The 15,404-nt window shown below is 46.1% G+C and overlaps 1 pseudogene; it reads right to left on the bottom strand.

Annotated features, from left to right (window-relative positions):
• Positions 1–15,404, bottom strand: part of LOC138666489 (zinc finger protein 420-like) — a 110,871-nt pseudogene that overhangs the window by 38,351 nt on the left and 57,116 nt on the right.

The raw sequence follows: 15,404 nt of genomic DNA, 5'->3' as shown, positions 1-15,404 counted from the left end.
GATTCGAGATTCACCCATCTGGGTGTGCCATGTTTATCCGCGTTAGCACTTATTAGCTGGGCTAATTGGGCCCCTCTATAGTATAAAGTGAAGTTGGGCAGAGACATACCTCCTCGTCTTCTATTAATAAACATGGTTTTTAATCTTATCCTAGGTCTTTTCCCCTGCCATATAAATTTAGAGATCGTTTTATGAATATGTAGTAACGTTTTGGTAGGTAGAGGAATGGGCAAAGAGCGGAAAACATACAGAAATCGTGGTAAGGAAACCATCTTAATGGCGTGTAATCTACCTAACCAGGATAAGGACATAGATGACCATCTGGTAAGGTTCGATTTGAGATTTCTAATTAAGAGGGCATAGTTCCATTTAAATAGAGTCGACCTATGGGAGGTTAGATTGATGCCGAGATAGGTTAAGTACTGCTCATTTCTGGTAAACTTAAATTGTGCTGTTATGTTGTTTTGTGTTTCCCTGGGGGTGTTAATGAACAAGGCTTCAGATTTGTCAAAATTAATCTGGAGGCCAGAGACCAATTCAAATTCATGGAGGGCAACGAAAAGGTTTGGGAGTGTAACAGTGGGATTGACTATGGATAACAGTAGATCATCCGCAAAAAGGCTAGCCTTGTATTGATCATCTCTGATTATAGGTCCATTAATGTTGGGGGTTGGCTCTAATAGCTTCCGCCAGGGGCTCCATGGCTAGGGCAAATAAGGCTGGGGAAAGCGGACATCCCTGCCTGGTACCGCGTTGTATGTTAATAGGGGTAGGCTGGTTTGAGGGTAATTTCAGATAGGCCGTGGGGTGATCATACAGAAGTTTAAGGCAGGAGGTAATACTACTCGGGAAACCAAACTTAGCGAGGACTTCGAACAAGTATGACCATGATACCGAGTCAAAGGCCTTCTCTATATCGAGTGCTAGCAAGAGCAAGGATTGCTTGGAGTGATTAGCTGAGTGTATTAAATTAAGGTTCCTCCTAATATTGTCAGGGCCCTGTCTTTTGGGGATGAACCCTACCTGGTCCCGATGGATTAGAATGGGCAGTATTTTATTTAGTCTGGCCGTGATTATGGATGTGAAAATTTTTAAATCTATATTTAGCAATGAGATAGGCCTATAGTTTTTGGGGTAGAGGTGATCCTTCTTTGGTTTTGGGATTACAGTTACGTGAGCGATGTAAAATTCAGGTGGCATTTGAGCTCCTAAACGGAGCATTACAAAAGCATTACAAAAGCTCTGCATGTGAGGTATGAGTAAGCTGTCAAATTTTTTGTAGTACAGTGCCGTAAGCCCATCAGGCCCGGGAGCCTTGTTTTTTTAAAATTTTTAATCGTTACCTTTATTTCGTCAGAGTTGATTGGTACTTGGAGATGTGCTATGTCTGAGTCTGGGACTTTAGGTAGTGTCAGATCTTTGAGGAAACTCTGGATGCGAGCCAGGGAAGGGGGCTGCGGGAGGGAGTATAGGTTTTGATAATATTGCTGAAACGTTTTATATATTACATCTGGGTGGGCAGTAATACAGCCTGTAGGATCTTTAATGGAGGGGATATTATTCAGAAGCTCTCTACTCCTAAGTTTACGGGCCAACATGCTGCTTGGTTTGTTAGCATATTTGTGAAAAGTAAATTTAGTCCATGTCAGGGCCCTTTCTGATCTATTTGTTAAAATGGTATTGAGTTGTAATTTAGTTTCACGAATTTTCTTGATTAGATAAAGTGAAGAGAGGTTTTGCTTTGCCTGTTCTAATTTTGAGAGTTTATTTTCTAATTGCAATTGTAGTTCAGACCTTTTCTTTTTCCTGTTAGGAGGCAATTTTGATCAGGTCCCTGTTATAAATTTTTTGTGTGCCATCCACACAGTTCCTGGGGACACGTCTGTGGTATTGTTAGTTTGGAAATATAGGTTCAACTCATCCTTTAAAGTAGATAAGACCGTTGGGTCTGTTAGTAGGGACTCGTTCAACCTCCACCTGAACAGCCTAGAAGTGGTAATGTTAAAGTTAAATGCAGAAAGGACGGCATCATGGTCTGACCAAGATGATACTATATGTCGGGAGTATAGGATCGAGGGGAGTGTTTTGGAAGAGGTGAGGTGTAAGTCAATTCTGGAATAGGACTTTTGTGCGGGGGAGAAATATGTACAGGTCCTTCTCAAAAAATTAGCATATAGTGTTAAATTTCATTATTTACCAAAATGTAATGATTACAATTAAACTTTCATATATTATAGATTCATTATCCACCAACTGAAATTTGTCAGGTCTTTTATTGTTTTAATACTGATGATTTTGGCATACAACTCCTGATAACCCAAAAAACCTGTCTCAATAAATTAGCATATTTCACCCATCCAATCAAATAAAAGTGTTTTTTAATAACAAACAAAAAAACCAACAAATAATAATGTTCAGTTATGCACTCAATACTTGGTCGGGAATCCTTTGGCAGAAATGACTGCTTCAATGCGGCGTGGCATGGAGGCAATCAGCCTGTGACACTGCTGAGATGTTATGGAGGCCCAGGATGCTTCAATAGCGGCCTTAAGCTCATCCAGAGTGTTGGGTCTTGCGTCTCTCAACTTTCTCTTCACAATATCCCACAGATTCTCTATGGGGTTCAGGTCAGGAGAGTTGGCAGGCCAATTGAGCACAGTAATACCATGGTCAGTAAACCATTTACCAGTGGTTTTGGCACTGTGAGCAGGTGCCAGGTCATGCTGAAAAATGAAATCTTCATCTCCATAAAGCATTTCAGCCGATGGAAGCATGAAGTGCTCCAAAATCTCCTGATAGCTAGCTGCATTGACCCTGCCCTTGATGAAACACAGTGGACCAACACCAGCAGCTGACATGGCACCCCACACCATCACTGACTGTGGGTACTTGACACTGGACTTCAGGGATTTTGGCATTGCCTTCTCCCCAGTCTTCCTCCAGACTCTGGCACCTTGATTTCCGAATGACATGCAAAATTTGCTTTCATCAGAAAAAAGTACTTGGGACCACTTAGCAACAGTCCAGTGCTGCTTCTCTGTAGCTCAAAAGTGGCTTTACCTGGGGAATGCGGCACCTGTAGCCCATTTCCTGCACACGCCTGTGCACGGTGGCTCTGGATGTTTCCACACCAGACTCAGTCCACTGCTTCCTCAGGTTCCCCAAGGTCTGGAATCGGTCCTTCTCCACAATCTTCCTCAGGGTCCGGTCTCCTCTTCTCGTTGTACAGCGTTTTCTGCCACATTGTTTCCTTCCAACAGACTTACCATTGAGGTGCCTTGATACAGCACTCTGGGAACAGCCTATTTGTTGAGAAATTTCTTTCTGGGTCTTACCCTCTTGCTTGAGGGTGTCAATGATGGCCTTCTTGACATCTGTCAGGTCGCTAGTCTTACCCATGATGGGGGTTTTGAGTAATGAACCAGGCAGGGAGTTTATAAAAGCCTCAGGTATCTTTTGCATGTGTTTAGAGTTAATTAGTTGATTCAGAAGATTAGGGTAATAGGTCGTTTAGAGAACCTTTTCTTGATATGCTAATTTATTGAGACAGGTTTTTTGGGTTATCAGGAGTTGTATGCCAAAATCATCAGTATTAAAACAATAAAAGACCTGACAAATTTCAGTTGGTGGATAATGAATCTATAATATATGAAAGTTTAATTGTAATCATTACATTATGGTAAATAATGAAATTTAACACTATATGCTAATTTTTTGAGAAGGACCTGTATATCCCCTCTGAGGGCCATTTAGCTCTCGCCAGATATCTGCCAAACAATTTACTTTCAGCATTTGTAGGATTTTTTTTCTGTCTGTTTTTGATATGTCTGCTCGATTCAGTGAACTGCTGTCAAGTGACGGGCTCAAAGTGAGATTGAAGTCGCCACACCATATAAGGTGATGATATGAGAGTGAAGCTAATTTTGATAAAATTAGACGTATGACCCGAGTCTGAGTGGCAGTTAGCTATTAACTTGGGTCATTTACGCCATTCTTTCTGTTTTCATTGTGATTGATCTAGGCTGCTGTACACACATACAGCAGCCCTGCCCTGCCCGGGCTCTGTTTTAATTAGTGCACCTGTGCCTGGGCCTGTCTCTCTCTTTAAGCCATGGTGCTGGTCAGGCATTGTGGAGGTCAGATCTGAAATGTCCATGCTTGGACCTGGTCGACCGTTATTGTCGCATACCCTTTCTGGCGCCATGGTAGTGATTCGGAAAAGCTACAGGTACGGTTTGCATTCAATATGGTCCCGCTTTTAACACATTTAGGAGGCCGTAATGGCACAGTGAGTAAAACATAAAAAAACGTACAGCGGGACTAACGTGGTCCTTCTCCTAACATATTAAGGAGGCCGTAATGGCACAGCGAATATAAAAATCGTAGAGCAGGACTGCCCCAAGAGATTGCCGTGACGTGGCGAGGTGGCTCAAAGAATTGATCAATTGTTTGCTAAATATCTCATTTTGATATACAGTCAGAAATTAATATGTGCATTTGCACTTTTCAAATTGCGTTCTGACCACAGGCAGCGCTGGCTTCTCCCCTTTTGAGCTATTAACTATGCATATGTTTAGACCCTGCAAGGTTCCCATCAGGATAATGAACCTGCCCTCAGGGTCTGAGTACGTGTTAATGGGTTGGAATGGAAGGCTGTTTTTAATTAGAATAGTCACGCCCCTCGTTTTGCGGGCCCAGGTTGAAAGGAAGAATTTCGAATAATGTGCATCCAGGAATTTGGGGTGGGAAGAATTGGAAAAGTGGGTTTCCTGAAGGCAGATTACATCTGGGTTGTGCTTCCGATAGTCGAGGAAGGCCTTTTTACGTTTTAGAGGCGAGTTGAAGCCCCGCACATTATGGGAGAGTACTCTACACATGCTTAATCAAATAGATACTGCTAATAAGAGGCAAACCATCGCCCTCCACCCGACCTCGGTCCACAAATTCACCATCACAGCAATAATCTCTATGGGGAAATGAAAGGAAAGAGTTTGTGGGCTGCGCTAGATCTTGCAACTGGGATGAGATACCCTGCATAGCGATGGTGAGTTCCTCTCTAAAGGTTTCTTGCAGGGACCTCGTGAGGGCAGCCGTTGAGATCATCGCTTCAGAGTGCGGGGGAATGTCATCCCGCTCTGCGCTCCCATCACCATGAGTTGCAGAGGCTGGTGGGGGATAAGCCGCCGTAGCCATTTTGGAAGGGGTGCCGCTCATAAGGAGATCTGAAATAGTGCGGCCCGCCGGCTGTGCCGCGCTTCCCTTTTTCGGCATTACAGATTGCCCGCTCTAAAAGGTGTGCTGTCCCCGGGGGGGCGGGAACGGGGAATTTTTACTGTGCTCCGGTCGCTGGAAAGGGTTAATTGGGGTCCGTCGGGTAGCAGAGCTCAGCACAACATGTCTGTCATTGCCGGACTCCGCGCATGCGCCCCGTCAATATAATTTTATCTCCTAACTCACTTCACTTAGTTGCGGGATGAGTTATATGCAGGGGATAGTAGCGCGTTCTGAGGGCTATTGTTACGGTGTTTAGTGTGGTCAGCCCCAGTTACGACGTTGCAGCCTGCTGCTTTCTGCTGCTTAAGAGTACCGTGTTCTCAAGGCGTCAATGGGGCTCTGTAGGCCTCAGGTCCTAGGTGGTTTGTGACCAAATTATCGGTGCCTCCGGAGGGGAGATTATCGCCACCTCCGCCTATAGCTGCGTTATTATCGTTCACAGGGACTTTTCCCTCCGGAGCCTGCTCGCCCCTGCAGGGGGGGGGGGGGAATGTCTGGCCACCAAGCTCAGAGATGCGGGATATGGAGCGTGGGAGTGCCGGGGTTAACTGGTACCGGCGCGGCAGCCACGCAGCTGTTAGGCGTTTACCGAGTGCTGGTCCCGGGACCCCTTACCTCCGGTGCCTCCGGTCTGATCTGCGGCACAGGGGCGACGCTCTGGCCGGTCCGTGCGCCCTCAAGGATCTTCACCTCCCTCCGCTGATGTCCTCTCTGTTCTGCACCAGGCTTCAGCGCGGGCAGGGAGGCTCTTTACACTCGCCTCGCGCCGAGATGCTGTGGAGGAGAGGGAGGGGGCGCTTACTGTTGCGTCTGTCCTCTCCGAGTCCCGGCGGCTCCAGGATGATGAGGGTTCGGCGGGGCCTCCTGCTCTGCTCGGGGCTTTCTTGTCGCTCCGGTGCAGGCTTCTCTCAGCGGGTCCTCCGGCCTTGTTCCGGTGTTGAGAAAGCTGGTGGCTCCGGTGAAGTATATCCAGGGGGTCACGCAGCAAGATGACGCCGGCCAGGTAATGGTGCCAAAATCTCCGGGACTCTCTCCTCTCTTATATGACCGCCCGGTTCTTCTGTTTACCCCGCAACTGTCTCGGTGCGATCCTGGCAGTGTGGGGACGCTGCAGTAAGTCTTTTATCCCGTCTATAGGGATTATAAAAGTGATCTTTTGCGGGCTGAAAGCAGGAGCTACAGCGAGCTGCGTCCTCTCTGCTTGGGATCCAGGCCACCTATAAAAGCTTTTTTTATAAGAACATCAAGACATGAGTTATTTGATGCCAAAGTCTCCATATAGGCTTCCATATATTACATGAAAAACACCGAAAATATTCCAAAAATAATTATAGTAAAGTGTTGAGGCAAAAAATAGAAAGTTTTTACCCAGGATATGGACACATTGAACAAATGTTTCAACCTCCAGGGTAGTGCATATACGTGAGACTATTTATAATCAAGACAACAGAATGAAGAAAGTCAGCACTCGCCCATTTTAGAAGATACTTCAGTCCTTTTTCATTTTCATTTGATTCAGGACAATGACAAAAAGTGCAACAGTGCTAGCAGCATGGCGGCGGGTGCAGTGATTTCCCAAAAAAAGACATGATGGACAACGAACGTTTCAGACATAATTTGCGCTTCTAGTGGTCCATGTTCCACTGGTCTATGAACATGAACCAGTAGAAGAACTGAAGTATCTTCTACCACGGGTGAGTGCTGACTTTCTCCCTTTCGCTATCGTGAATACAAAAATAATATTGAGGATGGTGGTACTGTGGGAACATTATACGGTGTGTGGGGACCAAAAAAGGGGCACCATACAATGAGAGTAATACATGTTTCCTTGGTTCACGTCTTTCATAGTTGGGTCGTTTGTATTGATCAGTTGAAAAGAAACAAAACAATTGTGATTCTTATAAGGAGACAACACAAAAACCCCTAAATGTAACATTTTATAACAACCCCACAATTTGTAAACCTTCTGGGCAAATCGCTATCTCACCATTGGATTAGAGCTGATACTTTTGAACTAAACAGACTTTCTGTCACATCCATAAAGGGGCACTTTTCTGTGTTTGTCAGAACTGTCCGAGGATGATTAGAGGTGATAGTTTCCCCCTAATTAGAAAGAACACCTGTGGATATTGGGGTCTTTACCTGCTGCTTTTTAATAAATAGTATCCTCTACACAGGTTCCACACATTACTCGCGTAAAGCACTACTTGGCTTCTTTTATGCTTACTGGGTTTTTTGCAGCCCGTTATTGCGGGCCTTTTTTGCGGGCCGTATCATCGCAATTTTCAAGGTCTGCCGCAATATCAGACCGCAAAAAACTTGCGGATCGCCGTTTTTTCAGGTTCCCAATACTATAGCAAAAGTATTGGGAAAAAAAAACGGCGGTCCACAAAAGTCACAGAGCACCACAAAAACAACCTCCCGTTGTCTTTGCAGCCCCATTGATTTACAATGGGGGCTGTGTCCGTAAGCCAGGAAAAATATTGAGCAAGCTCGATATTTTTTCACAGCCGTAAATACGGCCCTCGCTGCCTTACGGCATACCTAAGAATTTTTGCGGCCCGTTTTTGTGGCCCAGTAGAAATGCATTGCGGCCGCAAAATCGGGCCAAAAAAACACGGCAAGTGTAAAATCAGCCTTACACAGACATCCCCAGGGTTTTGAAAGATAAAATAAAAATGGCCTATTCGTCAAGACGGTATTCACCAGAGGAGGCATACGCTTTCCTTGCCTCCAAGACAGATTCAGCCAGTGAGGAAGATCCCACATTCCGTTAGTCCTCCTCCTCCTCATCTAGTTAGGAAGGACCCCCTGCAAGGCACGCTAGGACCCAGGCAACCCCTCTAACAATCGATCCCATATAGATTGCATCTCCCAAAAATTATCAGCCTTTTATTCCGGATTTGATCAGCAGCTAAGGAATCCAATTTGACACCACTGGCCTCAGTGAAATTGAATTCTTTAAAATTCTTTTTCAGTGAGGAAATAATAAATCTAAGTTGGCCCAGACAAACTTTTATGCCCATTTATTTTTAACCCAAAATCCCACATCATCATATGCCAGATGGACCCATGTAAATGCGTGGCACCCCAGGAGTTCGGGTACCACAGTGGTGCTGCCTTCCTCTCGGGGAGGGTAGTGCCATGCCTGGAGACAAGTGGGATCCCTTTGGCAGGTAAATCTTACACACAACATATTCTAACTCCAGGCCAGAAGGGGGAGCTCAGAACCCTGTTTTCGGGGAACTTCCTTGATTTCCATCCTGGTCTTGAAGAGGAGTTAGTTCAGTCTGGAACAGACAGTGAAGGGAGAGGAGTGATTAGGAGCTCAGGGAGGCTGCAATTAAGCCTCCTGCGAGCCAGAGCGTGGAATCCGGGCACTGGGGGCCCGAGATTGTGGATAGCTGTAAGGTCCACAGCAGAATCGGAGGGCATAGGACTATACGTTAATTGCCCATTCAATGCCTGAGGTACAGCAGCAGTTAGAGCCTGGAGTCACCATGTCAGAGACCCCAAGAGAACAGCTTAAGCTGCCCACCGTGCAGGCACTGTCCCAGGACAAGAGAGTGAAAGAAGTACCTTGCCAGCGAACTACAGGTAGCAAGGGACCAGAGACCAGCGCATATAGGAAGGCTCCCAAGGGAGATTACCACTTGTTTCCAGGCTGTCTGGACTCCTTCTGTACCTGATGCCGGTGCCCTGGACTGAGGCCTGTCACCATCAGTAAACCAGGTAAAGACTGCAACCCCTTTGTCTTCCGTTATTTAATGGCAACCCGCCATCCTGGCCATACACCTGGGGAGCCCTGGGGCCCCCACTTCACCTGTGGGAAGCGTCACCCCAGAGGACCTCTTTAAGCAGCGTCAGTCCCTCTGACCGAGAACCACAGGTGGCGTCACAAATAGACTTTATTACCAAAATCCCTTTTAAGACCTTTCCCCTTTTAATTGAGTCCCAGGGCTACGGACGGGGTCGCAGCCACCGTGACATCCCCTTTAAGACCGGATCCGGTACTGAGTGTCCCCATTGCCCTGGTGGGTGACTCAAATCTTGGCATCACGAACAAGATTTCGTGCCCTGACATCGCCAGGTACTGTGTTCCAGAGACTGTGACAGTTTGCTTACAAACCTCCATTGCCATGCCGCGTGGAGCACGAGGGAAGAAGGAGGCGTACCTTCGTGGGCGGATCGATCCAAAAGAGTGTGAAGAGGAAGCTGGTGCCGCGCTGCAAGAAAAGATGGAAGTGAAGGCGCCGTGCAGCAACGCTGCAAGTGACGATGCCACAAAGTGCTATACGAAGGACCGGGAGAAGCACCCGAAGGGGCAGATGAAGAACCGCTGCGGACCGCGAGCAGGAGAAATGTCAGGCCTCTACAAGGATAGCACGGGGGAGAAGCCATATCTGACCCGGGAGAATAATTGGCGGCGGTCGCAGACGCAGGCCCCTTGATGCCCCAGACCCTGCAGTAGAGGCAGCCGTGAGTCCAGTAATGCCACCAGGACCTGCAGTGCCCACAGCTCCTACCAGCAGGCAGGACCCCACCGCAGTAACCACTCCCATAATGCCGCTATCCATGCCCTATATACCAGGAGCGACCTGGCTGTCACAATATTCTGGGGAGTCCCATATAGTAAGTGACTTTAAGGACAGGCCCTGCAGCCTATTTGAAGTCTATCCCCTGACAGAGCATCAAAAGGTCAGCATTCTAACTGTCCAACTGATTGGCGCAACCCTAAGAGAGGTGAAATCCTGGCCAGACATGGAAAAAGGGACTGGAAAGCAGATGCTTGTCAAACTTAAAACCACTTTTGACACCTGCACCGATGCAGAAATTAAAATGAGGTTTTTCGGGTACAAACAGCGGGCACGGGATAGCATACAGGACTATGCCCTTAATCTGCAAGAGGCACTACAGACCATCAAACAGGTTGACAGTAACAGCGTGCAGGATGGAGACAGGCTCTTAAAGGAACAGTTCATTGAAGAGCTCCTGTCCAACACCCACAGGACTCAGCTACGCATCCTGGCCTTGCAAAACCTTGACCTGGACTTTGCACAATTTAAAGACAAGGCCATCTGGATGCTGCATGAACCTCAGCCCAGCCGCACAGTGCCCCCTAGGCAGAGGAAGAGACAATGACTGCTATCATTAGGACGGATGACCCATCTACCGCCGCTGCAACCATGCAGGACACATCACAAGGTACTGTCATTTAAACGAGTGACCCCTGGGGCAGAGGGCCAACCCCAAGGAATAGGACAACCAGGCCCACAAAACTGGTGAGCTAAGTATGTCGGAGGACGACCAGTCCTCCCCATTGTGATCAACGGCATCCCGATGAACACTTTATTGGACACCGGCTCTCAGGTTACAACTATGCCTTACATTCTCTATAAACGTTATTGGGCTGACTCAGACATTACCCGTGGCCCAGATAGTGATTTGACAATAGTAGCCAGTAATGGTCAGCCTTTGCCTCAGGTGGGGTACAAGAGGGTCACCATTAAGGTGAGGCGGGTAAAATTGAAGGCCCAAGGAATGGTGATTGTTGATATTGAATGACGTGAATGTAACCCCATGATGACCATTGGTACTAATGTCATTGAAAATTGTCTTGCTGAGGTTATTGTCTTGTTACAACAGGTGGCCAAAACTGCTGGTTCCAGTGAGCAGAGAGTTCTGCAAAAAGAAATCAGAGCCCTGGTGCAAAGACAACAGGTAGAATTGTCTGGTGGAGAAGTTGGATGTGTCACAGTGAGTGATCCGATCCCCATTGCAATACCCCCCCAGAAGTGAAATGTTAATATGGTGTCGGGCAGCAATAGGCCTCAGAGGTAAAGATTACCAGGCCATGGTAGAACCTGTCTATTCAGACAGTATGCCCACAATCCTGACAGCCAGTGGGGTGGTTGATGTCCGCAAGGGGAGAGTACAACTTAACTGTGGAGAGAAAGAGGTCCACTTACCCAGATATGCCACACTTGCTAAACTGTTTACTGTTAATAATAATGCAATACAGGCAACAGAACCCTTGGTCCCGTCCAACTAGGCAGAGGACAATAGCTCTGCAGGACAAATGGAGGATTGGTGTCACAAATTACACGTGGGCACTGACTCTACCCCATCACACCAAAAACAAGGGGCTTACCGGGTGGTCCATGGGTATGAACGGGTATTCAGCAAACACCCACTAGATTTTGGGCAGGTAAAAGGGGTTCAACATAATAACCCCACGGGAAGTCATCCACCCATTAAAGAGAGGTACTGACCTGTACCTCCAGCTCACTACCAATGTGCCAAAAGTATGTAACGAGAGATGAAGGAGGCTGGGGTAATCAGAGATAGTTGTAGTCCCTGGGCAACTCAATTAGTCCTCGTCAGGAAAAATGATGGTACAATCAGGATGCATACCCGTTGCCCAGAATTGAAGAGTCATTAGCTGCTTTAAAATCTGCTAACTATTTCTCCACCTTAGATCTCACTAGTGGGTATTGGCAGGTTCAAGTGGCCGAGGCGGATAAAGAAAAGACTGCCTTCACAACACCGATAGGTCTCTCTGAATTCAACTACATGCCGTTCAGACAACATTACAGAGGATGATGGAGTGCTGTCTCGGACACAAGAATTTTGATACCGTCCTGTTGTACCGGGATGATGTCATTGTCTTCTCCAAGACGTATGAAGACCACCTGAAACACCTTGCCAAGGTGTTTGGAGCTCTTTCTAACTTTAGCCTGAAGGTAAAGCCATCTAAGTGTCATCTGTTAAAGCCCAAAGTGCAGTACCTGTGCCATGTGGTAAGCGCTGAAGAAGTGGCACCAGACCCTGACAAGGTCACCGTGATCAGGGACTGGCCGAAACCCAGCAACATCCACAAAGTCCGGCAGTTGCTCGGGTTGGTAGGCTACTACCGAAGGTTTACCAAAGACTTCACTAAGATAGCCACACCACTGCAAGACCTGTTAGTGGGCCAATCCAAGATGACCAGGAGCAAGGGCCCTCCGTTTGAGTGGAACGACAGGCTGGAAGGATCCTTCACTCGGTTGAAGTTTGCTCTCTCGGGAGATGAGGTACTGGCCTACCCTGATTATGACCAACCGTTTGTTCTGTACACGGACACCAGCAACGTGGGATTGGTAACAGTAGTGTCCAGGTGCAGAAAGGAAAAGAAAGAGTAATTGCCTACACCAGTAGGAAGCTTTGTCCCACTGAAAGAAACCCAAAAAACTACAGTTCCTTCAAGCTGGAGTTCTTAGCCATAGTCTGGGCAGTAACCGAGCGGTTCAAACACTACCTGGCCTCAGCAAGATTCACAATTTTCACTGACAACAATCCACTGACACACCAGGGATTCAAGCTTGAGGAGGCTAATTTGCATATTCCAGGTGCCTTACGGCGCGCAAATTTTTGCCTGTAGGATATTATTGCAAGAGAGCTTGGCTGAGTAGATTACACAAGAAGGAAAACACACAGCAAGTCAGCAGGATCTAGGAGTAACATGGCAGATGTGACAACCTACATGGTGAGCTGCAGCATGTGCTACATATTCACAGACCGACCAGAAGAAGAATCAAATTTCACCTGTCAGAAGTGTAGACTAGTGGCCCTTTTAGAAGAAAAGGTGCGGGGTCTGGAAGAAAGAATAGCAACTTTGAAACTCATCAAAGAGAATGAAGACTTTCTAGACAGAACAGAAGCATCTCTACTGTTCACAGAAGGTGAAAAAAGTGTCAGAGAACCTCCAAAAGCAGATGAGTGGAAGCATGTGACCAAAAGAAGCAAGAAGACCATGGAGAAATCACCAACCACACAACTGAAGAACCAATATCAAATCTTTGTAGAGGATGAAGATGGCACACCTAAGGATGAAGCAATACCAGCAAGCAAAAAAGAAAAGGGCACACAGCAACAAGTGACAGCAAAAAGTACAGCCAAGAAGCAACGAAGAGTGGTGGTGGTGGGAGACTCACTACTGAGAGGCACAGAAGCAGCCATCTGCAGACCGGACATAACTGCAAGAGAAGTATGCTGCCTTCCAGGTGCGATGATCAAGGATGTGACCGATAGGATACCAAAGCTCTTCAGCTCCAAGGACGTCCACCCATTTCTTCTGATACATGTTGGCACCAATGACACGGCAAGGAAAGACCTACCGACAATCTGCAAAGACTTTGAAGAGTTGGGGAAGAAAGTAAAGGAACTGGATGCACAGGTAGTTTTTTCTTCTATCCTTCCAGTAGACGGGCATGGCACCAGGAGATGGAACAGGATCCTTGATGCAAACAACTGGCTAAGACGATGGTGCAGACAACAAGGATTCGGATTCCTGGACCACGGTGTGAATTACTGGTACGATGGACTCCTCGCCAGAGATGGACTACACCTCAACAAACCTGGGAAACACACATTCGCCAGAAGACTCGCTACACTCATCAGGAGGGCGTTAAACTAGAAGAAGAGGGGACGGGAAGAAAAACATTAGACTTGAACAAAGAAGACCCAGGAAAACATACTCAGATGGGAGGTAAGAACATTTCTAAAACAATCCACAGCGAGGAGATTGGAACAAAACAAAATCCTCTAAACTGCATGCTCGCAAACGCCAGAAGCCTGACAAACAAGATGGAAGAACTAGAAGCAGAAATATCTACAGGTAACTTTGACATAGTGGGAATAACCGAGACATGGTTAGATGAAAGCTATGACTGGGCAGTTAACTTACAGGGTTACAGTCTGTTTAGAAAGGATCGTAAAAATCGGAGAGGAGGAGGGGTTTGTCTCTATGTAAAGTCTTGTCTAAAGTCCACTTTAAGGGAGGATATTAGCGAAGGAAATGAGGATGTCGAGTCCATATGGGTCGAAATTCATGGAGGGAAAAATGGTAACAAAATTCTCATTGGGGTCTGTTACAAACCCCCAAATATAACAGAAACTATGGAAAGTCTACTTCTAAAGCAGATAGATGAAGCTGCAACCCATAATGAGGTCCTGGTTATGGGGGACTTTAACTACCCGGATATTAACTGGGAAAGTGAAACCTGTGAAACCCATAAAGGCAACAGGTTTCTGCTAATAACCAAGAAAAATTATCTTTCACAATTGGTGCAGAATCCAACCAGAGGAGCAGCACTTTTAGACCTAATACTATCTAATAGACCTGACAGAATAACAAATCTGCAGGTGGTTGGGCATCTAGGAAATAGCGACCACAATATTGTACAGTTTCACCTGTCTTTCACTAGGGGGACTTGTCAGGGAGTCACAAAAACACTGAACTTTAGGAAGGCAAAGTTTGACCAGCTTAGAGATGCCCTTAATCTGGTAGACTGGGACAATATCCTCAGAAATAAGAATACAGATAATAAATGGGAAATGTTTAAGAACATCCTAAATAGGCAGTGTAAGCGGTTTATACCTTGTGGGAATAAAAGGACTAGAAATAGGAAAAACCCAATGTGGCTAAACAAAGAAGTAAGACAGGCAATTAACAGTAAAAAGAAAGCATTTGCACTACTAAAGCAGGATGGCACCATTGAAGCTCTAAAAAACTATAGGGAGAAAAATACTTTATCTAAAAAACTAATTAAAGCTGCCAAAAAGGAAACAGAGAAGCACATTGCTAAGGAGAGTAAAACTAATCCCAAACTGTTCTTCAACTATATCAATAGTAAAAGAATAAAAACTGAAAATGTAGGCCCCTTAAAAAATAGTGAGGAAAGAATGGTTGTAGATGACGAGGAAAAAGCTAACATATTAAACACCTTCTTCTCCACGGTATTCACAGTGGAAAATGAAATGCTAGGAGAAATCCCAAGAAACAATGAAAACCCTATATTAAGGGTCACCAATCTAACCCAAGAAGAGGTGCGAAATCGGCTAAATAAGATTAAAATAGATAAATCTCCGGGTCCGGATGACATACACCCACGAGTACTAAGGGAACTAAGTAATGTAATAGATAAACCATTATTTCTTATTTTTAGGGACTCTATAGCGACAGGATCTGTTCCGCAGGACTGGCGCATAGCAAATGTGGTGCCAATATTCAAAAAGGGCTCTAAAAGTGAACCTGGAAATTATAGGCCAGTAAGTCTAACCTCTATTGTTGGTAAAATATTTGAAGGGTT

This window comes from Ranitomeya imitator, chromosome 2, assembly GCF_032444005.1.
Source record: "Ranitomeya imitator isolate aRanImi1 chromosome 2, aRanImi1.pri, whole genome shotgun sequence".
Classification (NCBI taxonomy): domain Eukaryota; kingdom Metazoa; phylum Chordata; class Amphibia; order Anura; family Dendrobatidae; genus Ranitomeya; species Ranitomeya imitator.
This window is presented reverse-complemented; position numbering and strand designations above follow the sequence as displayed.